The sequence below is a fragment of the Schistocerca cancellata genome, chromosome 4 (genome assembly GCF_023864275.1).
Source record: "Schistocerca cancellata isolate TAMUIC-IGC-003103 chromosome 4, iqSchCanc2.1, whole genome shotgun sequence".
Classification (NCBI taxonomy): Eukaryota; Metazoa; Arthropoda; class Insecta; order Orthoptera; family Acrididae; genus Schistocerca; species Schistocerca cancellata.
Genome location: NC_064629.1, coordinates 777,541,320 through 777,550,389, shown reverse-complemented (window position 1 = coordinate 777,550,389; position 9,070 = coordinate 777,541,320). Strand labels below are relative to the sequence as shown.

General features: G+C 42.6%; 1 non-coding gene across 1 annotated transcript; it reads left to right on the top strand.

Moving 5' to 3' along the window:
* The first annotated feature begins 535 nt into the window (after positions 1 to 535).
* Trnat-ugu (transfer RNA threonine (anticodon UGU)) lies at positions 536 to 610 on the top strand. The gene has a single exon. It is a non-coding gene; the product is annotated as a tRNA-Thr (tRNA).
* Positions 611 to 9,070: the final 8,460 nt, after the last annotated feature.

Below are 9,070 nucleotides of genomic sequence, written 5' to 3'. Positions count from 1 at the left end.
GGATGCATGTATCCTCGCTAACGGAGGACATTTTGAACATTTCCTGTAACAAAGTGTTTGAAATGATAATTAATTGGACACCCTAGCTGCAAGCAGGCGTTGATATACTTCATTGGGGACATGTTGAAAATGTGTGCCTCGACCGGGACTCGAACCCGGGATCTCCTGCTTACATGGCAGACGCTCTATTCATCTGAGCCACCGCGGGCACAGAGGATAGCGCGTCTGCAGGGACTTATCCCTTGCACGCTCCCCGTGAGATCCACATTCCAAACATGTCCACAACACTACATTCGTAGTGCGCCTAATAGATGTTTGCCCATAATACTCATTACTCGTGGCAGATTAATCTACCAAGTCCCGTACGAGTTCGAGCATAGCGTGTGCGTTCGCACAAGAAGGTCAAAGGCCAGGAACCCATATTTTTAACTATATATTAGGCGCACTACGAATGTAGTGTTGTGGACATGTTTGGAATGAGGATCTCACGGGGAGTGTGCAAGGGATAAGTCCCTGCAGACGCGCTATCCTCTGTGCCCGCGGTGGCTCAGATGGATAGAGCGTCTGCCATGTAAGCAGGAGATCCCGGGTTCGAGTCCCGGTCGGGGCACATATTTTCAACATGTCCCCAATGAAGTATATCAACACCTGCTTGCAGCTAGGGTGTCCAATTAATTATCATTTCATTTCTAGCAAAGCTGCATGGTCATTGACGGTAACTGTTCTTGGGAACAGATACTACCGTCATATATACACTCCTGGAAATTGAAATAAGAACGCCGTGAATTCATTGTCCCAGGAAGGGGAAACTTTATTGACACATTCCTGGGGTCAGATACATCACACGATCACACTGACAGAACCACAGGCACATAGACACAGGCAACAGAGCATGCACAATGTCGGCACTAGTACAGTGTATATCCACCTTTCGCAGCAATGCAGGCTGCTATTCTCCCATGGAGACGATCGTAGAGATGCTGGATGTAGTCCTGTGGAATGGCTTGCCATGCCATTTCCACCTGGCACCTCAGTTGGACCAGCGTTCGTGCTGGACGTGCAGACCGCGTGAGACGACGCTTCATCCAGTCCTAAACATGCTCAATGGGGGACAGATCCGGAGATCTTGCTGGCCAGGGTAGTTGACTTACACCTTCTAGAGCACGTTGGGTGGCACGGGATACATGCGGATGTGCATTGTCCTGTTGGAACAGCAAGTTCCCTTGCCGGTCTAGGAATGGTAGAACGATGGGTTCGATGACGGTTTGGATGAACCGTGCACTATTCAGTGTCCCCTCGACGATCACCAGTGGTGTACGGCCAGTGTAGGAGATCGCTCCCCACACCATGATGCCGGGTGTTGGCCCTGTGTGCCTCGGTTGTATGCAGTCCTGATTGTGGCGCTCACCTGCACGGCGCCAAACACGCATACGACCATCATTGGCACCAAGGCAGAAGCGACTCTCATCGCTGAAGACGACACGTCTCCATTCGTCCCTCCATTCACGCCTGTCGCGACACCACTGGAGGCGGGCTGCACGATGTTGGGGCGTGTGCGGAAGACGGCCTAACGGTGTGCGGGACCGTAGCCCAGCTTCATGGAGACGGTTGCGAATGGTCCTCGCCGATACCCCAGGAGCAACAGTGTCCCTAATTTGCTGGGAAGTGGCGGTGCGGTCCCCTACGGCACTGCGTAGGATCCTACGGTCTTAGCGTGCATCCGTGCGTCGCTGCGGTCCGGTCCCAGGTCGACAGGCACGTGCACCTTCCGCCGACAACTGGCGACAACATCGATGTACTGTGGAGACCTCACGCCCCACGTGTTGAGCAATTCAGCGATACGTCCACCCGGCCTCCCGCATGCCCACTATACGCCCTCGCTCAAAGTCCGTCAACTGCACATACGGTTCACGTCCACGCTGTCGCGGCATGCTACCAGTGTTAAAGACTGCGATGGAGCTCCGTATGCCACGGCAAACTGGCTGACACTGACGGCGGCGGTGCACAAATGCTGCGCAGCTAGCGCCATTCGACGGCCAACACCACGGTTCCTGGTGTGTCCGCTGTGCCGTGCGTGTGATCATTGCTTGTACAGCCCTCTCGCAGTGTCTGGAGCAAGTATGGTGGGTCTGACACACCGGTGTCAATGTGTTCTTTTTTCCATTTCCAGGAGTGTAGTTTAAAAGTGTTTGAAGTCACGCTGGTACGTTCTGTTGCTGTGTGCTTCCATTCCATGATTAATGTGATGTGAAGAGAAGTAATAAAATGAGCTCTAACATGGAAAGTAAGCGTTTCCGGACACATGTCCACATAACATATTTTCTTTCTTTGTGTGTTAGGAATGTTTCCTGAAAGTTTGGGTGTACCTTTTTGTAACACCCTGTATAATGGTCCCTAGGTCATGCACCTCTGCTGTCCTAACCATGGAATTGCACGTTGTGTTACTAAAGGCCCCATCAATGTCCAGGAAGATGCAGAGAGCTATTTTATGAAAGTGAAGTGCTTTCTCCACCCTCCCAGTGAGTTGATGGAGAGCTGTCTCACATGATTTACCTGGTTGATATGTGTGTTGGTTTGAATGTAGAGGAGCCCTAGTTAGCCTCCTCTGCCCAACAGTATATTAACCAGTTTTTCCAATGGTTTAAGAATGAAGGAGGACAGACTGATTGGACTCATATCCTTGGCCTTAGTGTCATCAATTCTCCCTGGCTTTGGAATAAAGACAACCTTCACTGCCCTCCAGGCATTGGGAATGATTTCTGTTGCTAGGCTAACCCTGAATAACCTGCATAGGACTCTTATGAGATTCTCTCCTGCCTGTTGCAGGAGAGCTGGATAGATTCCACATGCGCCAGGTGATGTGAACTGTTGGAATGTTCCCACAACTCATTGGATCTTATTGAAGTCGACACACTCCTTGGCCAATTCCCAGTCCTCTCTTTGAGTATCTGAGAACTATTGTCTCTCAGGGATCCCATTCTGTCTATGTTATCTGCCAGAGCATCTTAAGGAAAGTGAGTTTTGAGAAGCAGTTCCAGCATCTCATGTGCTGTCTTTGTATATCCCCCATCCTCCCTCGACAAGCCTCCTGGATTAGTTGGTACTCTTGTGAGAATTCTGTGACATCTGGCTTGAGCAGCCATGCCATCCACTTCCTCACAGAATGCCTTCTGGGGTGCCTACTTTGCTTGTCTAATTGCATTGTTGTAGTTGACAAGGGCCTCATGGCATTTTGTCTCTTACATTACAATACGTTGTGTTACAATATTTGTCCTTTACGTCTCACAAGATTAAACAGTCTTCATACCTGTTTTCTTTGCATTTCCAAGTTATTGTTCCACCAAGGCACACTCCTATTTGTGCACTTCTTGGTGATTGCACAGTTGTCCTGGTATGAGGTCACTATGGCAGCTTCCTCAAACACTACTGGATTCCTCATCATGGTTATAATTTCTGATAAACTTTAGCCAAGGTCCCTCCTATGAGTCTCCCAGTCTCTTTTCCTGGGATTCCTATAGACTATGGTCTGTCTGATTCCCATTTCAACTTTGAATTTAATTACATGTGGTCTGATGAGGATGCCTCTAATGCCACATGCCATTGTTTGACATAGCTGCCCACCACCACAGAACCAAAGGTTATGTCAATTACTCCTTCCTTTCTGCTATTCCTGAATGTAGGTTCATCACCCCTATTCAGGACCTCCAAGTTGTTGCACAAGAGAAATTCAAGATGGTGATTACTTCTACTGTTGGTGTTTTTGCTGGCCACACTAAGTGTGGTTCGTCACCTTGACGATGGCAAGCTTCTGTCGGTCTCCTCACCTCCAATGGAGGAAGAAAGCTGTCTTCATACGGAAGGTATTCTGAGGCCACAACAATTTATCTCATGCTACCTTCCTCGCATTGCTGCATCCTGATGGTCACCAGGACACTGGAGCAGAAATCCATCATTGGCATTAAAAAAATTCCATTTCTCGCATAGATGCATGTTTTGGAGTTTTTTAAATTTCTAGCATATATCAGTTTACCTCCAGTGCCACTGAGGCCCAATACATCCCCTTTATATAAGTAGGGTTCTTATGTCAGGGCCATGTCCACTTCCTGTCTCTTCGGACAACGGCTCAGGGCAGCAGTGGCCCCTTTACTGTGCTGCAGATTAATCTGCAGCACCTCCAGTCTCCATCTGGCTGCCATCATTGCCTTGTAGATCTTTCATTACCCTGACAGCGACCTGCAAGAACCCTAAAAACAATTTTAGGTCTTCCTCTCGCATCACCTTCAGGGACTTCTCTCCGACCTCCACCACCAGGGTTCGTCCTTCTGGTACAGACCTCTGGTTGATTACTCTTCAATCCTGTGTCGAGACTTTTGGGTTCTGGGCCCCTATTTTCTCAAACAGAGTCTTTGGGGAGATATCCTTAAGGATCTTTGGTACCCATATTGACACATTTGTGGTCTTAAGAAGCTCAGCTGCCATCTTGACTAGCAGCTTCACATCCTCCCACGGGGAATATCATAGGCACCTTGTCCTTGAGCCATTCCACTGTATGCATCCCCTTGCAGACAAAAATGAGGACACCGTGATCTAGATAGACCCTCCTGAAATTGGGTCATGGGCCAGTCTTGCTCCTCCTGCTGCGAGGTGATGCCTACCAGTGGATAGCCTTCCTGGATAATTGCCATCTTAAAAACCAAGACTGCAGTACTATAGGTCTATTTCCTTATTTCTTGCCTTGGCTCTTTCTGGGCTCACTTATCCTGAGAGGAGGGAGTCTTACATTCCTCACTTATCTGCTTGTTACCTGTCTTTGACGTTGTAGGGGTCTGTGTATCCCCTTCAACCTGAGACAGTTTTTTCTTGGGGGTCTTGTGCTCAAGCTATTTTATTTCCCTTCACTTATGTTTGGGAAGCCATTCTTTTCCTTTCTTTTGTTTCTGTTCCCTGAGAAGTTACCTCCTCTGGGTCCCAGACAAGGCTTTAATCTTGATCTGGTCCTACTTCCCAGTCACAGTTCCTACTTCTTGCTCTGGTCTAGAACCAGATTCAGTAGTGGGAGTTCATTCCATCAGTTGTGACCCCAACAATTGGGTGTCTGAGGTCTCAGTTTGCCCCTCAGTTTGTTTTAATTTATTTTCATCTATCGTATCCATCTTGGTCCCATGAGATTTAGGGATCTACGTGGTCCACTCCATGGCAACCTCAAGCTGTGCAAGGCCACTTACTCTGGGAAGTCGTCCAGTATACCTGAGGCTCCATTTGCAACACATCTTCCCATGTGCCACGCACCCCTCGGCTTGGATTGCTTCACACCTTGGGTTGGGGAAGAGAATTAGGTAAGGACTAGGAGTGGATAAGGAAAACAGGACGTTGTGGGACACACATAGTATGATCCATCAGCTAAGGCCTTTTCGTCAGTAGGTCCTCTACCTTCGGCATAGCCTTCAGCTTCCTGCAGATACGCAAGCCTCTCCACCTGCACGGACAGTGCTTTGTCAATGTGCAGCCCAGAGCGGAAGCTGGAAGCTTAAGATATGTGCTTGAAAATGACCAAAGGTCGAAATTGGCCAATCGCATAGATAATAAAAAATAATAACACAGCCTACCTGGATGAAGTTTTCATTCACAAAACTTATTTTCAAGTTAGGATTCCCATGATTATTCCTAGTCATCCAACCACATATGACACTGAAATTGTACACACTATAAGCATCTTTCATTCAGTATTGTATACCTTTACTTAAGTGATGACCTAGATTTCATTCAATAAATCTAGCTGTGATGTAAAGCATCAAAGACTCACTTCCCTTACATGGCACTTATTTTGCTGGAGTTATCAAGTGATTCAAATATTTCTCATTGACCATGTCAAGCTAGTCAGCTCATTAGGTCTCACACAAAGGTCAACAAATTAACAAAGTGTTCCGATTGCATGTGCAACAGTATCAATGTGCCACTTCTTGTGTGGCTAGAATGAGAAGTAAAAGATTACGTATATACACTACTGATTTTTCTTATTTATTTCATGTGTGCTCATTAATTTCATATAATCCCAAAGTAAACTGTTGGGGAAGGGGAAGGGGCAGATAGAATTTGTATGTCATATATTAAAATTATGGTTCTTTGGTTAGGTCAGCTAAAAATGAAAGAGTTTGATTCCTCTAAGTATGATACTTGTCTTATACTTTATAGAAAATCCTTTTGTCTTCTTTTGAAATGTATAAGTGAATTTATGCTTTTTGTAAAATGTGTGCATACATTATGTAAAGAAACTTGAGAACTTTTCACCATTTATTTGTACTTAGTTCTAGTAACTGCTGGAATTCACATCTTGTTTAAAGCCTTTTACTGCCATGAACAATTTTTCCTTTCAAACATTTGTTTAAATCTGCTGAAAAAATGAAACTAGAGGAAGGGACATGTTGAGGGAAATTTGAATACTGAAATGAACACAAAGAAGAAACTCAAAGAGAATGTGGTGAAGGACACCATTACTTTGAATTACAAATGGACCAGAAAGAGGATGAGTAAATGACAGAAGCTTTTATACTGATACTAATAATTATGACATTATTGTTATTAGAATCAGCATACAACTATGGTTAATAACAAAGAAGAAAAGTTTTGGAGACAGGGATCAATGACAAAATTTTGTAATCTTCTATATTTTATTTGTACTAATTTAGGTGAATATAAATGAACACTAATGCATGAACAGTGGCGTGAAAAATGAAAAAATCATAATAATCTTTTTTTATAATGCAAGATAAATTTGCTATACTTTTTTATCTTCCGTGCATGTAAGTTAGGAAAAGTCTAGTTTAAACTTCATATGAGTATGATCTATAGTTGCACAAAGATTAGTAATATCTGTGTTTACTATATAAGTATACCACTATACCACTATCAAGATAATGAAAGTGAAACAGTCAACAATTTATATGGTCAAATATCGCCAGTTTATACTATTCATACAAAAAACTGTTTAAAATCTTGAAAACTGGAATCAAAGAAAAAGTCCATGGGATAAGCAATGCTATTACAATATATTTATGTTCCATAGCCTCACACAACTCCATACATAATTCTGAATAGTAATGTGTGTGTGTGTGGAGGGGGGCAGGGATGCATTGAAAAAAAACTATATTTTTATGATATCTGTGCAGTAGCAGACAATAATATAGCTTTGTTGTATCACTCTCTCGATAGCATTTTACTATAATGACATTTCTTGGCATTGGCAAAATTTATTTTCTCTTGTTTTCAGATCTATTTTGATGTTTGACAGCTATTTTTTGGAATTTCATTTATAATTATTATTTCGGAAATTAATTTCTTCATATGTATATCTTTTTTCTGAAAACATTAATTATCCGATGTGATCGTTGATGGTGGATAGGGGTGTGGACAAATCTAGGGATATGTCTCTATTGCATTTACAAAATTGTAAAAATTCTGTGATGTACATATAATGTTTATATTCAACACTGTTTTGATTTTGATTGTGGTAAAATACAGAGAAGTGTGAAGCTGAAAAAGAGTTTCATTCAAGAGTATTTCTTATTTATCCAAACGTATTATTACAAAAGTGAACAGAACTTGATTACTAACAGTACTGTTGCATCAATCATCAGTTTCAGAAAAGAATTTTGTACATAAAACGATGGAGAGCAGACCCCAGTCTCTTAAAAGATAACAAGCAGAGCTAATTTCTAGAAATCAAGAAAATAAAGATTCCATATTCCATACAGTGAACAATATAACTTTCTGCGTTTGTTTCTCTATGCATAAATGTTGAAAAAATAATTTTTGCTAGTTAATTATCATCAATTTTATTTTATTTTTCTATTTTCTGTTAGGACCATTTGTGGATGGTGATTTTTTTAAAACTTGGTAGTTGCTGCTGAACTTTTATGTTCACTTTAGGTAGAAGAGTTTCACATGGTCCCATTATCAAAATTGACAATCGTGTATCCCACACAGGTTATGACAGATGACTTTCTGAATGAGCTCACAAAATTTTTAAAGGGTTTTCTGCAAATTCTTTAGCACTCCATGTAGATATCACAGGCAAACTGCTGGATGCAACATCCTTAGCAGTGTTGAAGTAAGCATAGAAAATATAGGTTTATCATGGGATTTATTAGTTTATGTGCCACCAGACAGAGCACCAGCCATGCTGGAAAATAAACCAGGATTCGTAGAGTAATGGAATAGCAAAATAAAAAAGCTTTCAATACCCTATGCCCACTTATCTGCAGCTTGAAGTAACTGACATACAGCACAAAACAGCATATAAACATGTTCTAGATTTCTCCAAGCATTTCACTCAGGATTGATTCTCTTGTTTACACAAGTCTCCACACAGCACACCATCCTATTCCCTAAGACAATAGAAGGTATTATAGTGCTCAATACTTGCAGACCTGCACTCACCATCTGCTCGTGGAGCACATTTGCTGTGAAGCCCTGCTTTAGTACATAGCCTTCATTTCCAAGCAGAACATGAAAGTCTCATCTTCGTTCCTGGAATAGTGCAGTGGTGTTAAACACCTAGCAATCTCTCTCTAGTCTTCATGGCAAGGCAACAGTGAAAAAGACTCACCACAACTCTTTTTCAACATATCATACAATTTAAAAGCTAGACCGACAGGTCTAGACCAGCTAAGGCCTGTATGTTAACTGAAGATTAAACCTGTTTATAATTTCTGAACATAATATGTCTATTGTCACATGCTTGCTGTACACACACCCACAAAATTTTGAAACTGCGATGCCTCTCACCACAGCCTTCTACTATTGTTTCAAGTTGAACTTTATGTCACTGACTGATGTCTATGGTCCTCTGGCGGTGTAAAACATTCAACCTTCCAAATCAATGCTATCAAAAGATAGAGCCATTTATGTTACATATTTTGAACTCGTAAACTCTCTCCAAAATAAAACCTATACGATACTTTTCGTTGTATTAGAAGCATTAAATTTGGGAAGAAGTGAGATTTTCCAGTACAAGTAAAAACCCAAAAATTATTACTTTGTAATTATATCACATTAAAAATTATTTCTTCTG